We start from the raw sequence: 20285 nt of genomic DNA, 5'->3' as shown, positions 1-20285 counted from the left end.
TAACAACTACACATATGCACCAAAAAGAAAAGCATATTCCTTTTTTGTTGTACCCAGGTGCTTGTGAGAGATAGTGGGGGTTCATATATAGAGGCTGTACGCCTTAAAGAAGAAAGGCATGATGGGATATCAACTGTCAGCTGACATACAGATGCTTAAGTGCAGCGGTGCTGGATTATTACACTCCGGTTTCATGCAGCAGTTATGATGGTGACCAAACCTGGTTGAATTCTGTTTTGTAAAAAAAAAAAAAAAAAAAAAAAAATGAACCCGTTGTACAAAAGTTGGTTTACCACTAGTCGTTTTTGCTTCTGCACGTAATTGTTTTGACGGCCTTTGAATTTCTGTTGTTAAATTTAAATGAAGCGTCCTTCAAGTTGATCTCAACGATCGATCGTTGATATTTCGAAGGTTCTTTTGTACCAAGTTGGTTGTATTATTAACGATTATGTCGAACGATGCAAAGGATATTTAATCAATTACCCGATGAATTCAAACATAGCACATGTCTCGTATTAGGATGCGACTTCAAATTCACGTGACTACTGAGTGTTAGATACAGCTGAGGAGCTATAGGCAAATATGTGGGTTTTGAACCTTAACAGAGATCAAAGGTCATGGGCAATGACTTTTTTTTTTTTTTTTTTTTTTTTTAATAGCGCACGTAATACTTCCTATATGTGTTCCATATGAACCATGACTATCTGTGATCCCTGAGGTGCAAGCAGTCAGTTTTTAGCTTGACCTTTTGGAGAGGTCAAAGGTCGCGGGTGATGACATTTTTCATAGAGCACATATGACGTCCTATGCACGTTCCATTATAACTATGACCCCTTCGGCACGCCCTAGGAGATAAAATTTAAACGTTAATTCCAATATGGCCGCCAAACCATGTGACCAATCTGCTTTCGATTTTAGTGGTTATTACTTTATTATGGGCCGCACAACTGTGCCAACATTGAACAGCATACGTGCAACACTGTTCACATTGTTATGGGTCATAAGTCATTTTTCAAATATCAATATAGCCGGCAAACCATGTGACCAAAACATGCCATTTTGAAATAGACAGTACTTCACATTACCCTGTACTATCATACTCAATTTCATATCTTTAGTGTGTTGCAGTATGGATTTATACTTTACTATATGTAAATATAGCACTCATGAAATTGTTATTTTGCTCGCTGCATCCATGTTTAACGAAAAAGCAGGGATTTTACAAAATTTAGAAAGGACCTTGTCCTGAGCAAACGTGAATTTTGGTGCCGATCAATATTGCGGTTTCAGACAAGAAGATCTTTGAATATTTTGTGCAAATCAAACATGCATCGTGAAATTGTTGTTTTGCTCGCTGCATCCATGTTTAACGAAAAAGCGAGAATTTTACAAAACTTATGACCTTCTCATGAACAAAGGTGACAATTTTGGTATCGATCAACATGGCAGTTTCAGACAAGATCTTTGAATAACACTGTTCTCTTATGGGTCATAAGAGTTGTTTTTTAATTATCAATATGGCCGCCAAACCATGTTACCAAAACACGCCATTTTGAAATCAACAGTACTTCACATTATCCTCTACTACAATACTCAGTTTCATGTCTCTAGTCTATTGCAGTATGGATTTATACTTTAATATATGTAAATAATAATAATAAACACAGCAATAATAGGCTTCCCAGCCTTTGGCTTGGAAGCCTAATAATTAAGCTAAAAAGCAAGTACAAAGGTTACTGCTGGGTTTTTTTTTTTGTGAACTACAATAAACCTACGTTTTTTTTCCCCAGTCAAACTGTAGAGTGCCTAAATAAGCACAGTAATTTACTATAATAAAAAACATGAAAAAGAAAATGTAGAACATAAAAAAGCACAACCAGAGTCAACGAAAGACAACGTATTATTCAAATTCTTTGTCGTATTATATTATTTAAGGCAAGTTTACTTTTCCATTAAAAGTGCTGCCTGCTACAATGTTCTGGAGTTGCAAGGATAAAAAGACAACACCATAAAATTCCATTCCCAAAATGCCTAATTCCGCAATTGCGGAAAACCAGCAGCCCTAAAGCCACAGCCATGAATGTGTGAGAGTGCGTGAACCAGAAGGCTACAATCCTAGCATTCTCCTCATGATGATCGTCTACCTCTGTTCTACCAGTGTGCAGCTGAATCAAATTAGTTTGGGAGCTAGCTCCACTTCTACCTTTACAGCAATACACTATATTTACACCCAAAATAAGGAAACAGAAAAAATAGAAAAATCCATAATGTATTCTATTTTCACAGGTGTAACAGATATAGCATTAGTTTAAAATCAACTGATTAAATACCTAAATGCTTATACCTTAAAAGTAAAACAAATTTAATAAATATGCTGTCAACAGAAAGTGCAGAGAAGCCCATTTATCAACTGCAACTAGAGAGCATTTTCAAATCTGCTCAGAGCTCTATTCATGCTAGACAACTGAATTTTAATACACATTTGCTTTATGTGATACAGATTGTGCTTTATGGGGAATACACACAGATCTGATAATCATCATAAGGTTTGGTATCAACATTTTTAAATATGTAAAAAATGATGCAACCCTCTACAGACCTGCAAGAGGCTTAAGTTAAATCAACATACGGTATTAGTGCATTACTCCAGCATAGAAAATAATACACTGAAACTATTCTAATAATTATCATAGGGCTTTTAGGGGTAAAAAAAAGCTGACTTAAGCTGGCTCGCAAATGTTCTTAGCTGAGACAATTATACAGTATACAAAATGGGGAGACTAGGCCTATACTGTATTTTCCACTGTGTGCAAATTGGCTACTCTACATGATATAGTGCTGGGAGAGGTATCCAAATATTTGAACAATCATTGCTTGACATGTATTTGAAGGCAAAAAGAAACACATCTGTATGACAGAAATTACATAACTGATTGGCATTTTAAATACGTATCATATCACCTTCCAGAATTTGCACAATAGTTTCTAAAATGGCAAGTTGAAAAAGTTGACAGTAAACAGTCCGGATCAGGATGTACGTGCAACTCAAGCTGCCAAATAAGAGTTCTCAACCTAAAGTCACCAATGCGGCTTTATATTTTGGAATCATAATTGGGGTCGGTTTCTCTCTGCGATACAGATGCAGGTATGTCCCTCAAAAATTCTTAACCAACATTATCTCAACTTACAAGGGAAATGTTATGTACTGGAATCAACATTTTGTTTCAGTTTCAAGTTGTGATCCTATCTTAGCTGTTATATGAAATGTAGTAAGTGTTAGGGATGGGAATTTCAAGTAATGTAGTGCTTGAGTACTTGAGCGTTAAATTTCGAGTACTCGAGTACTCAAACCTAATGCCAGACAATATTATTCTACATATGCACCACACAAAAAAAAAAAAAAAAAAAAAACTCTGCCAGCAGTCATGATGGTACATTTTTATTATTAAATATTAAAATGAAGGCAACTATCAGATACCACCCAAAAGTTTTGTTCAAGCACATCATATCACACATCTCCATAACCAAAATGCTGTATTTAAATGAACAAATAAACAAAAGGGTTTATTGTCTAACAAATACAGCACTACTTAAAAAAATAATTGACTATAATAAAATAAACAGGTACATGTACGTACAAAACTGTAAAAACAAAAAGTAGTTTTTAATTTAAAACTAAAGTAACATATGTTAGCTCTTGCGTGTGTTACTCGGTGCAGCACAGAATCCAGGTTCAGCTGCTGCAGCCAGCAGCTTTGCAGTTTTCTGATCGAAATGTTCAATGTTCGTTGGTGCATTCCTTGTACAAAAACGTAGGAATTTATGGCTGCCAGGTCCAATAGAGATAACAACAGGCTTGTATATAAATAAAAAAAAAATAAAAAAAAAAAACAGAATATTGTAGGTTATATTAAAAATAAAAACGTACTATAAAATGCAGTCAAAATGACGGCTGTGGCGGTTCTCTGTAGGTGGGCTTATAACTTCCTTATTTTTCCTTATATGATCCTGCCATTCAAACGCTCAAAGCAGGAAACAGAGACAGGATTCAGAGGCTAACAAAACTACTTTATTTATTAAACAGGGTCCGTGTTTGGGACAGGACCACGCCACAAAAACAATAAATCCTTTCCCCCGTCTCTATCCTAAAAACTCACTCATTTTCTCACTCGCTCTATTCCACCCACACATCCACGTTCCGGTACTAAAGTAATAAATTAGTGCTTGAGTAATTATAACCCTTATTAAGGTGTTTTTTTTGTTTTGTTTTTTTTAACCACTGCTTTTGGTTGTAACACCAAAAAAAGCTTAAGTTTACCTCAGTAATGTTATTACGTTATGAAAATGTCTGACATTATGAAATCAACATTATGACAATGGCAGTACATGTAGTAGAAACAGAAGCGTCACTGTATGTACTGTTTTTGTCTGCAATAAGACCCAAGTATGGCAGTTTAACATGCATAGTGTTGTACATGCATTCTTTTTCAATTACTCTCTAAACAATTTTATCCCTGAGCGAACCTTTGGTGTATTTTCCACTAATAAACGTGAATAGAATTCCAGCCATCAAAGTGTTACTTGAAATAATACAACCTGTTTACAAAAAGTAGCTACAAGAGCAGGCCTTCACTTCCAAACTAAAGAAAAGCAGGAATCAAGATTTACCTACTCAACTCAAGAAATAACCTGTCACTCAAATACTGCCTCCTTGTCAGTGGAAAGTGACACCTGAGTTAGTGTGTGTGTGTGTGTGTGTGTGTGTCTATATATATATATATATATATATATATATATGTATATGTATAAGGTGGCGCGGGACAGCTGTATTACAAAGTAGATTCAAATAAATTGTGTGTGTGTGTATATATTATATATTATATATATATATATAAAAAATATACACACACACACACACACAATTTATTTGAATCTACTTTGTAATACAGCTGTCCCGCGCCACCTTATACCGCCCCCTTTATAACGCCACCCTTGCATACCGCCAGCTATTCTCTCTGAACAAATGTCACCAATATAAAAACAGTGCTATTTGTACAAGTTACATTGCCACCCGCTGTCCGCCACCCGCCAACTTCCCAAGCCAAGCAAATGCAAATACAAGCATTGTAGTTTCCCTCATTGTAGCACTAACAAAATAATCACGGTCAATTAAAACAACAAAGTTATGCAGTTAACCTTTGACTCGCTTTCCTAATTCGTTGTTAACTGAACGTTCATACCAATGTCATCAACACTCCCAAAGCAAAACAGAAAGTACAACATGGCGAGTCGACCCTACATTTAACACCACTGCAAAAAAAAAAAAAAAAAAAAAATCTGCATGTATGCATCTGAAAATAATTAAGCTAATCAGCAAGACATCACAAATATTTTATATAAGTGAGGCATACACTGTTAATCGAAAGACAATTGCAGACAGTGTAAAGGATAAAAACAAATGGCTTACCTTGATGGAACAGGTTTATTTGTTTAACCTGAAAAAGGCTTGGCGGAGTCTAAAATAAGTGACTTTTATAAACCACAGTAAATGTAAGTATGGTAAGAGGTTTGTTGATTTATGTGCAAGTTTTGCACAAATGAAGGCTGACAAACTAAAGCATCAGTTTTGTAGAATAGTGTTTTCTTTTTTTTCTTTTTTTTTTACTTTATTTAAAAAAAAGTGTTTACATATTTACCTGCTTAAAAAAAGAATACTGTTGAGCTTAAATTGCTTTGTGAAATCGATGGCATCATTCAATGGGGGACAGTATTCAGCAGCCGTGCAACAAACAGTAAAGTTGAAATGACAGTACAGTGAAAAAAAAAAAGTTCAATTTTAAATTGAAAATGTTGTTATTGAATTAAGTAATATTCCTGTATTGTCTCTGTGTTTTTGTTTCTACAACCTTTCTACTTTGGTTGATCTCAAACCTGATTCAATGGTTCCATTGTTTTTTTCTGCAACTATTAATAAACAAGAGCTATTTTGTGAGAGCTGTACATATAAATTGGCATTTTCTTCTTTGCCCTACTGTAGCCTCTGATCAGCAATATTGAAGCTTTCTGGTCAGCTGTGTGCCAAAAGTAGGACAAGACCAGCAAAAGTTTAAATTACAATAAAGGAAGGATAAAAACAAAGCTGCAAAGGTTGTAATATCAACTTTCAGTAAACAGATTTGCACGTGTATTTGATCATTTAACCACAGCAGCTAGATAAAGACATGCTTATCAACATGAGTCATGAAAAGACAAAACCCAAAAATTGAAGATGCAACACTTTCTTAAATGTTTATGTTTTGTAACAGAAACCCATACAGTATCTGGAGTTCAGTCTTAATTGTTGTAAAATATATATTTTTTATTCAAAATTAACTGGTAGCAGAGGCTAAAAAACAAATTTCAATAGCATTCCAATTCAATAGCACATCTGTCCTAAACTTTAATAAGATAATGAGGGCAGACACTGATAAGTAAGGACAAATGATAAAGCTACAAAAGGGCTATCAATGGCCTAAATTCTATTCAAAGCTATTACTCCAATATCGTCATTAGCACCATTTTTTTCAGAAAGGAAAAAAGCATCCAATAAAGTTACCAACCCAGAAATAATTAAGGGCCCAAGTCAAAGAATCTTTTTGTTGGCGACTGTACCATTTCTGTCTTAATAGGAGTGCTGACACCCTTCTTTAACAAATGATCTAACCCACAAAGGTCACTCTGTGTGCTTGAATTAGTACTATTAACACATTTTCTTAGTAGTGCTTTGTGAACTAATTTAGGGTGCTCCCACATTAATTAAATCTTCTGTGCAATCCAAGAAGGTGTAGGACACTTTTTAGCACCTTCTCAATGGAGCGTTACTTAAACCAGAAGTCAACTTAAAAAAAAAAAAAAAAAAAAATATACAGTATTAACCCCAATCTTATACACAGGAGTAGTAGGAAGATGTCTGCCATTCTTTAGTTACATAGAAGGCGTCAGAGAGAAAGAATTGGGAAGGGGAAATTCTGTCACCCCACATCAAACCCTGAATTTATTTAGACAGTTTCCCAGGTGACATGTTTATTAAAAGGTTCTGCCTCACAGGACAAGCAATATCCGAATTATGTGAGGACCTTAGACCCGAACTGGAATCAACTACCAGGCAGTGACATGCAATATCTCCTGAGGCTTTATCAGCAAGTTTAGGTAGCGATTACAGTGCTGCATTTTAAGTAATTTTACAGCACTTTTAATACTATGTTATTTCCTATTACAATCAAGTTACACACCAAAATACTACACATTCTTATAGAATATTCTATAGGAATCGTGCAGGTTTGCAGGCACCGTGAACCAACTCAATTTAAATGTTTGATCCAGATATCAGATCAGTCTATCACATTTATGTTGCAGTGAGAGATTAATTCGATAACATCTGAATCTGAATCAATAACCAAACAAACTGTAGGCAGTTTAAACTTTGTATAATGGGAATTGTTGCATGTAGTTGGACTCATGACATGCAACATAATTACAAATAATAATCCTATTACATTCCCATATTGCAAATACGCACCCAAGGCCATACACAAAGAAAATTTAAAAGCAAAAGTATTCAATGTATTACATAGCTTATTTAAATAAATCTGAATACAATATCCATTAGTGACTGTGAGGAGTGAATGCCGTATCTGTGTCACCAATTCCTTCAATGCTTTCCATATTTAGTTAACTGGACTTATTTCCAGAGGGTTTAAATAAAGTATCCAGTGGCAGTCCACCACTCAAACAGATAATTTTCGCATTTTTTTCAAGGTTCATTCTTGTTAATACATAAAGACGGAGTAACTGTGTGGTACAGTTTAAGATTATTTGCATTGTTTTAATCTCACTAAACAAATTACTAATCAAAGCAGATCATACACAGCATGTAATAGTACATGTCACATTACAGCTACAACTCGAAAGAAAAAAATCTTACAAAATGAATATGTGCCTCAGAAAAGTATGTCAAAATGATGAAGAAAACCATCCTGTTCAAAGTGGAAGGAAATCTTGAACAAAACACTTGCAAAATGTTACTGAAAAATATATCAAACCCCTGACATGTATTCGAATGCGTGTTTCAACCAGTGCATAACAACACAGTACCTGAAATAATGAAATATTTGGATAAAATGTGAAGTTATCTGACTATAACCAAATGCAAAAAAACACCACAAATGAGGAACGGCTTGTAGGATTTTGGTTTTATTTAACAGTGAATACAACCAATCAGCAGGGATGGATCTAACCTTGTAGCTTGACGAGTTCACAAAATTCTTCAAGATACACAAAAAGTTCCCTGTGACCCCACCTCACATCGACATATTTAAAACATACTTTAAGGAACTGTTCCTTTAAGTGCAATTTGGAACACATTTGCTAGTAAATTTAACATACTAAGAGTGCAACTATAATAATCAATACCTGAAGTTATTCAAATCTCAAAATAGCTTCTGTCTTTTTTTCCAATCTTTCTCTATATGCTGAATTCAACTCCTGACATACTGGCGTTTTAGTTTGTTGCACCACAGATACAAAATCATTGCAGCTTTGTGCAATTCTCATTTTTCTTGACGATCTCTCAGTTTTGCAACTGCTTTAAGGGACTTGTGTATAATTATAATTATATACTTATTTTTTTAAACAGTGTACAACAATTTACAGCTATTTTTCCTCATCCCACATCTTGCCTGACGATGGTTAAGTGGATGCAGCAGTGTGATCCTGGTTTCATACAGTGATGGCTTTTTTTGGGGAGGGCAACATTCTCTGCACTACTCTCAATATAATGAATTAATACATAAAACACAATGCCACGAGATTCACACTTATTTTAAAATAATAATACAATATTGCACAGAATCTCACACAAGCATTTCATTTCTATCATAATAAACATATTAGTCAATCTTCATGTTTTAATTGTTTCACAAATCAATGGATTGTGCATCTCCAATAACTAACTTTACTAGATTGCTCCATTTAAATGTCAGGTTCACGTATTAAGAAAGCAGTATCACTTACTGATAAAAACCGCAAATGGTACCTTAAGTTTAAAAGATTAGTCTGTGCCTTGCCAGAGGCTCTCTTGACAGCCATGTCTGGGTTCCTTTGTAACCAAATAGAATATCAGCTTTTAAATGTTGTCCACCAGGTAAAGTATAACGGTGAAACTTGCTGTCCCTCACACAAATCTTGTCCCGGGCGTCGGGCGATATGAATTGCACAGCTCCGACATAGGATTGTGAATATTCTGAAATTTCTTTGAAATTCGCTTTTTAATCTTCACATGAAACACTGAAATCTGGGGAAAGCCTATTTTTTCAACGAAGTACAGAGGTCTTGATAGAGGGCCTCTGTGTGTGCAAGCGTCTGATAGGACGGAGCAACAGAATTTTTTTTTTTTTTTTTTTAATCTTACTTGACAGAACAAAACACAAGTTTTTACTCAACACAATGTAAATGAGATCAACATTATCTTGCATAATATAATGTATGCTTGTTAGCATAAATAACTGTCCATAAACAAATAAGATCAGTATTATTTTCTTGTTGAGTAGTTGTTGTGAATTTACATTGTTAGTGCCAGTATTACTGTACATTCTTCCACATACTGAATAATACAGGAAACTGCACGGAACGCCTTTTGGGAACATTCCACATATCCAGTCTATAAAAGGGACTTCTTCCCCAGATGTTTATTCAGTCAGGTCCTGATACCCCGCCTCCTCAACAAGCCCAGATCAATCAAGGACACAAGAGAAGAATTTACAGTATTCTTAGTAAACATGGGCGACAGAAATCTGACAGCTGGGTAATTCAGCAGGATGGCAGACTACTGTTGACCAATTACAGACCAGATGTAGTGTGACAATAACATACACCCCAGCATGGCTGTACAAATCTAGAGTTCCATGTTTGGATATTCGCTCATAACTTAAATATTCATTCAGAAATTAATTCGTTTTTCAAAAAGTAATAAAAGACATTATTTTGCTCTGAACACAGGATAAAGACAGCATAGCAGCAGGGGCAGGGGTGTGGCCACGGCCCTGTGTGTGTGCCTTTGTTTTACAGCAAGATCTTACAATATGTAGCATGTTAAAATAGAAAAATATCCCAGGAGTAAAGAATACACTGTGTAGGACACCGCATTTTATTTTTGTCTTTTTTCCTTGCCACTGCCGTTTCTTCACAGTAAACAGTGACTATAGACATGTTTTCATAAAGTAAAAACATGAGGTTTACTTCTGCCTTTTTGTAGTTGAACAAACAAATGAAAACTGAAATTTAACTTTAAACACATAAAACAAATGTGGAAATGGCAAGTGAAGGGGAAAGAACTCACCGTTTTGGCTGTCATTTATTACATTCCACATAAAATCACAACATAAAATATATCTACAATCTATATAAAAATGACTACACATCATTTTCAGGAAGTTGGGTACTGTTAAGCAAGGCATTTCAGAATGACGTGTTTGCCGCCTTTTTGTCCCATGAGTTTCTGGCTCACTCTAAAGCACTGGTGCACAACTCAGGCTATGGAGGGCCAGTGTCCCTCCTGTTTTTTGTTCTAACCATACCCTAAATGAGTTAATTGGACCAATTAAGCTTCTAATAATATCCAATAGAGTACTTTAGGGTTCAATTGGAATAAAAACCTGCAGGAACACCAGCCCTCCAGGACCGAGTTGTGCACCACAGCTCTAAAGCAGCACGACAAGTCTTTGTCCCAAGTGGCTTTCCATAGAGATCACTATGTGTGCGTGTGCATAATCAGGTGTGTTTGCTTTTTGCTGTCAAACTTTTAAATAGAGGACCGAGCTCCTGTGTTATATATTATATCTCGCACAATGCAATGCAAGTGTAACATATCCTCTGTACTGTATATATCAGAGTTTCTGCTAACCAGTAAGTACCGTCAGGGGCATCGAAATGTCACACACAGATGACAGGAGCATTAGATGTTAGAGCTAACTATATTCAAGAGCTCATCGATGCTTTAATAACTAGATTTCCACAAAATGATCTGGACATTATGACTTGCATTGGCACTTTTAAACCTGGAGAAATACCCAAACAGTGACAGTCACTTGCTACAATACGCCAATCCAGCCATTTTGGTAAAGAAAAAGAAACAGAGGAACTGTAATAAATGCACAGGATGCAAGAAAAGACGCTCTTAATATGACACACTCTTTGGCTAAGGAGGATTAAACTTTCAGTCAGCATGTAATGTTCTTGTGCATGACTATAATCAGATATACCCAGACTTGGCAAAACTTGCGAAAACAGCTTTAGTTATCCCAGTATCAAGTGTTCCGGCCGAGAGAGGATTCTCGCTACAGAACAGTGCTAATAAAGACATTAACAACTTTGACTTTGAAAAGGCCAGCCGACACTTTCTTTGTGAGAAGACCAGGCGAAAATAACCAAAAGCAAAATACTGGAAAAACTGGTCTGTTTTTATTTTACTTTATTTTTTGTTATTGTTACAACAGAACTATTCACACAGCTGCAGGATATTAATCACTGAAAGCATAACGTAACTACAGTTTCTATTGGTGTAGGATATTTCTCTTTAGTTTTAACCTTTTAAATACAATGTGTTTTAATTCACGGTGATGCTACAGGCCTACTTTTAGTTTTCAGTTATGCTAAGAACTATTACTGTGTTTGACTTGGAAGTTAGAAAGTGAATATGTATGCTAACATATCAAGAACGCTTGAAAACAAATGATTTAATTGTTTTGTTTTATGTTTACTTAAAAATATGAAAGCGAAAGGATTTTTTCTATGTGTCATTTTGAATACGTGTATGTGTAGAGTGGACCTAACCGGTTCATTTTGTGTGGTAAAATATTTAGTAACAGGTCACCGTGAAAGGGTGTGTTTTTTTCCTAGCAGAAACGCTGATATATACCCATGTATATGACACTGAAAACCTTCAACAAGTGTCTTCCAATCTTAATGACACAGGTAGTGTTTTCCGGCCCCTTGGCATGTCAGATCTTTTTTGTCCCAACCAAATCTCTTTTAAGATTAATAATCTTACCCCTCTACAGACTGATAGCTAACTACTACAGTATGAAAAAACATTCAAAAAAATAATACAGGTTTAGAGCTGCAACAACTCAAAATCTTGAATCGCAAGTACCATCTTGGAAGTGGTGTCCTTTTTTCAGAACATACAAACTTTTCTATTTTTTTTCCAACACCATATTTTTTTTTTTCTTTTTTTTTTTAATGTAAGGTATTTTTTATTATGTATTCTGCTTGGAGATACATGTATAAAAACATGTTATTCTATGACCTGAGGGACCTTACAATACTTCCTGAAAATTGTGTTTAAAAATATTGATGTTTTGGGCAAATTACAAGAAATGGTCTCACCTGAGTGATTGCAACACAATATACGTTTATTCTCAGGGATTTTTAAGCAACAATGGACACTATTCTGAATTATTTTCTCAAATAAATATTTATAAATAAAATAATGGTTATTCATTCCATTATTATAAGAAAAAATAAACATACCTGAAATAGATTCTGCTTATATCCACTTGTCTCGTGTGTGTGTGTGTGTGTGTGTGTGTATGTATATATATATATAGCTAGACAGATATAGCTAGACAGATAAGATAGATTTTAAAACACATGACAGAATACATGTTCTAATATAACTATGTCAAATACATCAGATTTACAGCATTTTTCCATGTGTTTCTTACAAGTTTCTCTGAAACAGGCTGCAATGTCTTTTCTCTCTGTGCTGCCAAAACACTCTCCACCCTTTCAACATTAAATGCCCCTCTCAGTGAAAAAAATATCAGAAAGTGAACATTAGTCCCTCCTAACCTCAAGCCCACTACTAAGTACGGTGGTCCTGTAAGTCATCAAAACAAAGTCTGTTTATTTTGTCGTGTTTACATGATCTCAGTCCTAGAAGCCCACTTCAGTATGATCAAGTTAACATGGTCCTTAAAGGGTTAAAAATGAATAATACCTTTTATAAAACAAGTGTTGATAGATCTAGTATGATTTATTTATTTTTTTTAATTTTAGAGTTGCAACAATTATTGGATGCATTATTGATATTTCGTGCTTATAATTTCCCAATCGTCAATTAAATATTGTTGAATCGATGTATCAATTGAGCAGGCAGTTTAAAGTCTCCCATTGCCAGTTTGTAATAAAACACTGATTCTGTATTTATGCACTAATATTAGTGCTAGTACGGTCAGTAGCCAAAGCCTGCGTGTTGCCAGTATATAAACCTGTCGCCGTATAGATTCACGTTGGAGAAGTTACATCATTTAAGAATATTATATGTACAGTTTCTATAAAAAAATAAAGCCACACATTTAATAAAAAATTTTAACTGGAATAATCAGATACGAGGATTGGTCATTTTTTGGGGTAAAGGGAAAGAAGGACGTAAAAAAGCTTAGGTTAAGCCTTGCATATAACTATTATACACAGCAGCGATATTAGTTATGTGATCTCGCTTTTGTTCTTGTTTTTGAAAAATAAATGTGTGATAATCGATTAAGAATGAGGTTGCTGAATTTACTTTCCATTCATTCAAATCCAACGACAGAACGACCGGGTGAAACACACCACTGCAAGTTAAGCAGGAGTTTGATCTGAGTAAATCAATTCTCAGAATCTAGCTGTTTAATTTAACTTTTCTATACATTGTGCTTATTCTAAGCAGAACACTACATCATAGAGTGCTGGGGTTATTTCACTCATAAGGATGGCCATTTGCATTGTCAATATTATACTCAGCCCACTGAAAAAAACATTTGTTTAGGCATTGCAGTGTATGTGGAGTAATTTCTACCTTAAATCTCATGTCCTCTCAGATCTCTGTTCTGTACTGTAGTACACAAATATGCAACAGTAATCCCTAGTGACTTCACAAGCCACCAGTAAAGCACCTGTTTTCCGTTGGATATTTTTATCTGATATACAGTCCAAAACAGGAAACCACTCACTGAGCCATAATTTCCATAAAAAACATACATAAAAAAATCTAACTAGCATGCAGATGTCACTTATGGTTTATAAAATGTTAAATTAAAAAATAAATAAATAAATTCAGATACAGAAATATTCAAAAGTCACAGTGCCAACATAGGTAATTTCCTAAAACTGCATTTAAAATTAAACCGTAGTTGTAGAGACACCCACCTCAGCACAGTGTGATTAAAAAACAGTATGAAGAAAAAGTTGATGACCAAATCAGAATTTTAGAAAATTGGCTTTTTATTTCCTGGCATCCCACTGGCTAGTACCCTTGGCAAGGGCAACATTAACTTTCAAATAGATGACCAGGAAATTAAGAGTGCCAGCAGAAGCGTCTTTTCACCAGGACAGATATCCATGAGCCACCTACACATCATTTTAAACCACAAAATTTGTTTCTGTCTTTTTTTTTTGGTATCAGTTGTCATTTTCTAAGCACAATAAGAAGATCCCCTCCAGGATGGCCGGTACTGGGAAATATTGGACCTTCCAGGAGCTAGAAGGCCCTCCCCGCCTGCAAAGTCGGGCGTCATTATGCAGTCCATTATTGCCCAATACCACCCACCCTGTCGGGATTTATTGCTTGCGTACACAACAAGAATTAGCAATGAAAAATTTAAATCCAAATTTTCTTTTTTCATTTAACCAGGGAAGTCCGATTTAGATTAAATTCTCTTTTTTCAAGGAAGACCTGGTCAAGAAGGTGGCAAGAAATTGATAAGCAAGTCTCCAGATTAATGCAAAAATGTAAGTGAGAAATAGACACATGGATGAACCCACATATGGCTCCCTATATCTCCAGAATTTGATACTCTCAATTTAAGTGAAACAATGTTACTACCAAGTTTTCAAACTAGATAAGCGGTTCTCCAAATATATGCACAAATGTATGTGCGATATACAGATGGCCAGATGTATGGAAAGACAGACACCTCATATAGTCCCAGGAACTGATATACAATGATACCAGGTTTCATGACAATTGGATAAGCGGTATGTACAAGCGAAATCAATTTTTTTGTACCATCCCATCCCTTAAGTAGGTCAGTGAGAAAAAGCTCCCTATCTGAATTAAGTTTGAACATATTTGAAGCCTCCTGCTTCTTACTCTGCAATGTACTTATGTAATGGGTGAGCACTTGTCCAGTGTTTTCAGTCCCGGGTTGATTTACCAGTATATCAGGGACTGGGAGAGAGGAACACAGAGATTTAGGGGCTATGCAAAAACTTTGATAATGACAGATTGTAAAAAAAATAAATAAATAAAAATACATCAATTAGGTGTTCTAATCATTTAAAATCACTGATTGATTAATCTAGCCTACCCATGTACCGTACTAACAAACGTACTAACAAATCTAGAAGGATGGCGCAGAGTACATCAAAAGACGATGGCAAACACGATACAGGGAGATAAAACCAACATTTTGCCATAGCTCAGAACAGTGTTTCTCAGGTTATTAGGGGGGGCACCAAGACCTGACTGGAAAATACTTTTTTTCTGACTTCCTGGCGATTGTAAAAGCTCCACGGTAAAAGGCAGACTCCAGGATGATTGACTCGATCAACTATCCATCCAGGCAGGGATTATGTTTAATCTGACCAACCCCTGTCCACAGAGCTTGTCATTTCAGACCTACCGTAGCTCAGTGCCTCTATCGCCCAGCCCTCCATTTGAAAGTGTAGCAGCGGCAGGTTTTAAGCCCTCCATTTGAAAGTGTAGCGGCGGCGGGTTTCAATGTCAAACACATTTTGTTCACAAATAAAATCATAAAATTTAGATTTAGATACAGCTTCAGTTTGTAAATTGGAAGGTGGACTAAGCTTTTAATTTAAATTAACGGGATTTGTTGCATTCAGAATGTCAAACGAGCAAACGGGTGCAACATTTTATTAAACAAATCTTTAATACACTCTTAAATAAAGTTATAATAAAAAATAAGGTGAACAAATATTACAATTCCTATTCATAATTGCATTAACATTATTTAAAGACTAGTCACATGAACAACACTACACTAAAAAAAAAAAAAAACATAAATTTAATGGTCAAACAACTGACAGCAATTTCAATTGTCAATTTCCTTCAAAATAACTTGTGTGACCGTATAAACTGAAGTACAGCAGATGACTTAAATACAACATATGGTCACACTTTACAAACTGATTTACAGCAAGTAACCGTAAAACAACACATTACGGTCACAATGTATATACTGAATCAAAGTAAATGGCTGTAAAGCAATATATGGTCATAGCATAAAAATGACTGGTTTGACCATATTTTGAATTACTAAAACAAATGTACAGTCTGACAGTACATCAAATGACGGTACCATGTTTATTATAAATTTTACAATACTATAAATATAAGATTTCATATCTAGATGTCATATCTAAGGTATTTATCTGTAAATTCTGTATAATGTACTTCACTTTTTTTAAAATGCAAAAACATGTTTTTAAAGGACACTGGTCACATAAAACAATTCTAAATATCTGTCTTTAGGTTTAATGGAATTTAACTGTCAACTATGGTAAGTATCTGTAGTTTAAAATAGTGGGGGTTTTTTTGTTTTTTTTTTTACCTTCGGTATTTACTGTAGCTACTTTTACCGTACTGCATTTTTTCTTTTTGATATATATATATATATATATATATATATATATATATATATATATATATATATATTATATATATATATACACACACACACACTCCATGTAACATATTAGACAATAAAATGTCCCAAAACGATACTTTGTTTTTTACCCGAAAACTTAGGTGGTAAAGGGCTTTTGAATCCTTTTCACCTTACTTCTTGTTCTGTTTACTCTCGTGTCGTAAATGAATAACAAGTTTAAAAAAATTTAACCTATTGACAAATTAAGTTTATTATTAACAAAAAGGTGTATCCTATATATATATATATATATAATATATATATATATATATATATATATATATATATTCCATATATATATATATATATATATGTGTGTGTGTGTGTGCGTGTGTGTGTGTGTTTTACTGTTTATTAGAAGGGGAGGGGGCAGCAAAAAAAAAAATTCTCTGAAAAGGATGCAGCAAAAAACGTTTGGTGACCACTGGCTCAGACAGAAGGAAAATAACTTGCAAGATTTGCTCTTCGGTGCTTTCCTTTCACAGCAGTACTATGAGTTTATCTTATCTGTGTCGCAAGGAAGTTGATTTTTCTTTTAAACAATGCATTCTATTAGTTTAAATCTGGACCATGGCAGTACATTTACAGCTATAGCCTAAGTCTAAATCTTAATTCTAGCATATTCAGCAAACTAAATTAACTTAAAATAAAATAGCACTCAATTCAATAAATTACTTGTTAGTTTCAAGTTTATATGAAAAACGGCCCAATATATTCAACGCAGTACTGGTTGTACGTAGTACTGCTGCTAATGTACAGTAACGCATGGCACAGTTCTTTATGTATTATATTAAAAGACTTGCTTTGCCTAACTTCAGATTGCATGCAATTAAACACTTTCATTTATTGTCAAATTAAAGTTGTCTGTAAAATGTTAGGTGTCATTAATAAAAGCTTGCAAAAAATAGCATTAATACCAAGCGTTACTTTTAGTTATCTTTCACTACAATTGCATATTATAGCAAACAGGTGCGATTAATCGATTAATTAATCGCCCAGATTGGGTGATTAATCGAGTAAAAGAAAATGCCAAGATTAAAACCCCTAATCACAATTAAAAGATGAAAATGTAGTTAACCAGGAGCCCTATATAACACTTTTTTTTATGTTTTCTGGAGTAAACAAAAAAAAAAAAAAAAAATCAATTATATTCAACTCGGCTCAAGCCGCTACTGTAAAGTTCAAATCCCCTCCCCCATCCTGTTGTCAACTGGCTGCTGAACAGCAGAATTACATAACTCTGCCTGCTGTAATTTGAGACAGTGGAGAACACGGAAATCAATAATTTAGGAGAGATATGTTTCTCAACACCAGGTATGTTCACCAACACTCAACATCTTATACCTTAACAGGGATGCCCATAAGTACTCAATCAAATCATTAAGATATCTGAATGTACTGTTCCTACTTTATTAACAGTTAAATGACACACACACACACACACATACATATACATATACATATACATTTTTACAAATCAGTCACATACAAAAAAATTCCAATTCAATGTATCGTCATTACAATGCCTTAGATTTATCTGAGGTTCTATACAACATGTCATAGCATGTACAAGCTTTTGCTACTTTAGAAATGAATATAGGGTGTCATACTCTACTTATGCTCTATAGTCAGAACATACATGAGAGATCAAATCCGGAACTAGTTTCAGCCTTTCCTAGAACCTTATAACACAGCTGACTAAGGTGCCCTATTGTTAACTGTGGTAAGAAAAAAACTTCGACTTTAAAACTTTATTTGCATTTTCTTAGTAGCCAACAAATGCAAGAAAAATGATGACATCCCACAAATCTCAATCGCTAGAAAGTATCTGTGTGTGCTCACTTTGTGCAACCATGGATTCATGTTATACAAGGCTTCATTACAGTAACACTTAAACAAATAAACGCCCTACATAGTAAGTACTAGTCAAAGTATTTTTTTTTTTTAATTAAATAATTGCAAGCTACAGTGCCATATATTAGACAAATGTCTAAATGTGCTAATTATGGTATGTACATTTGTAGTAAACTGTAGTTACACAACTATAAACTTCAAATCCTGGAAAAATTGCATTGAGTATACACTACATTGGTTGTTTACAAACACAGAAGTATTTACAAATGTGAATAAGGCAGGTCAATAACAAAAACACAATTGTAACAACCTTATCACAACAATAACAATCTCAGTAATACTATATATAGAGTCAACAACAGGGGTCCCAAAGATGTCTTAGCTTGAAGTGCTCCCCTCCCCCAACACCCTGAGTTACAGTAAGGCTGAGAAACATTTTGGCTACGCATGTCACCATTTCTCTAGAAAGCTGGACATTTACAGTGTACACAAACAGAAATAACCTTCACATCAGTATCATAATTAAGTATTGCTACCTCTTCTAAAAAAAACGAGTAACATTACCTTACAAATTCAGTAAGTGCCAAATGAGGGCTGTTTGTTAACATGCTTTCCACATGTGTTCCCCAATTAGCTCTTTATCCTTAAAGAAATTGGCAATATAGTCCAATAACAATAAGAACAAACACGGTGAGTAGTTGGGTTTAATTAATGAATCAATTCTCATTATTTATAAAGCTACAACAAAATAAATTAGACTGTATTTAGGAGATGCACGCCATGTCCCAGACACAGTGGCCCATCCCCCACCCACACACACTGAAAATACACCACACATCCTTTCCACTGTTTTCAACAGAATTCAATTCAAACATTCACTACTGTTTAACGTTTAAATGTTGTATACTATTTAGGCTACTTTACCGTTTACCACGGCTCTAAAATACAGAAAAAAACAATGCTGAAACCAACTTACTTTAGGATCCAGATCACAGTAGGTGCCTTCTCTGCTCTGCTCTGCTCTGCTGCTGTGTGGAATTTACTCTTCAAACATTTATTATTAAATATGGTTGGAATTTCTCGTTATAAGCCCAGCTGGAGACGGGTGTTCGGTAGGTAAATTCCCAAGTAAGCGTTATGTTGTGGTTGTATTATGTATAATGTTTATTAAAAAAAAAAAAAAAAAAAGAAGAGAAATTGAGGGCGCTTGTGAGGTTGTTACTAAGAGAAAGAGCCAAACGGTTCATGAGCAGCCAACGGCTCTCTCAGACACTCAAACACAGAAGAGGTGACCTGCCAGGCAGAAATGGGGCAGGCCTCAGCAACTGTTCCTGCTGCAGCTGTACACACACGATGGGGTGCATCGTGTATTAACCAGTCTGTTTGGGAAATTGCTTAACACAAACAGATAAAAATCGTTTTTCACTTGGAAAATTTACAAGACAGTTTGATAAAAAAAAAAAAGAAAAAAAATCTGTAAATGATGATGCTATTTCTGTACAAGTGTACAATATGCTATGCTGTTATTATTATTATTATAGAAATGTCATGGTAAGAACTTGATCAAGCTCCTACAATAATGTTCTTGCATGGCTATTACATAACAAGCCACTGAGGAATGTCTATTGGGTGAATCTCTGATTTCTTTACAAAAAAAAAAAAAAAAAAAGATAATAGTGCATTTTT

At 34.7% G+C, this 20285-nt stretch overlaps 1 protein-coding gene across 3 annotated transcripts in view; it reads right to left on the bottom strand.

Moving 5' to 3' along the window:
- LOC121326785 (F-box-like/WD repeat-containing protein TBL1XR1) overlaps window positions 1-19853 on the bottom strand; it is a 67042-nt gene extending 47189 nt beyond the window's left edge. For 2 of the 3 annotated variants that reach the window (XM_041270283.1, XM_041270286.1), the window contains exon 1: window positions 19576-19852. The gene's annotated coding sequence lies outside the window, so the exon portion shown is untranslated. Of the gene's footprint in view, window positions 1-19575 lie in introns of all 3 variants that reach the window. The other variant, XM_041270284.1, reaches the window with a different exon arrangement.
- Window positions 19854-20285: the final 432 nt, after the last annotated feature.

This window comes from Polyodon spathula, chromosome 14 (genome assembly GCF_017654505.1).
Source record: "Polyodon spathula isolate WHYD16114869_AA chromosome 14, ASM1765450v1, whole genome shotgun sequence".
NCBI lineage: Eukaryota > Metazoa > Chordata > Actinopteri > Acipenseriformes > Polyodontidae > Polyodon > Polyodon spathula.
Note: the sequence above shows the minus strand (reverse complement) of the source record. Positions and strands in the feature narration are given on the sequence as shown.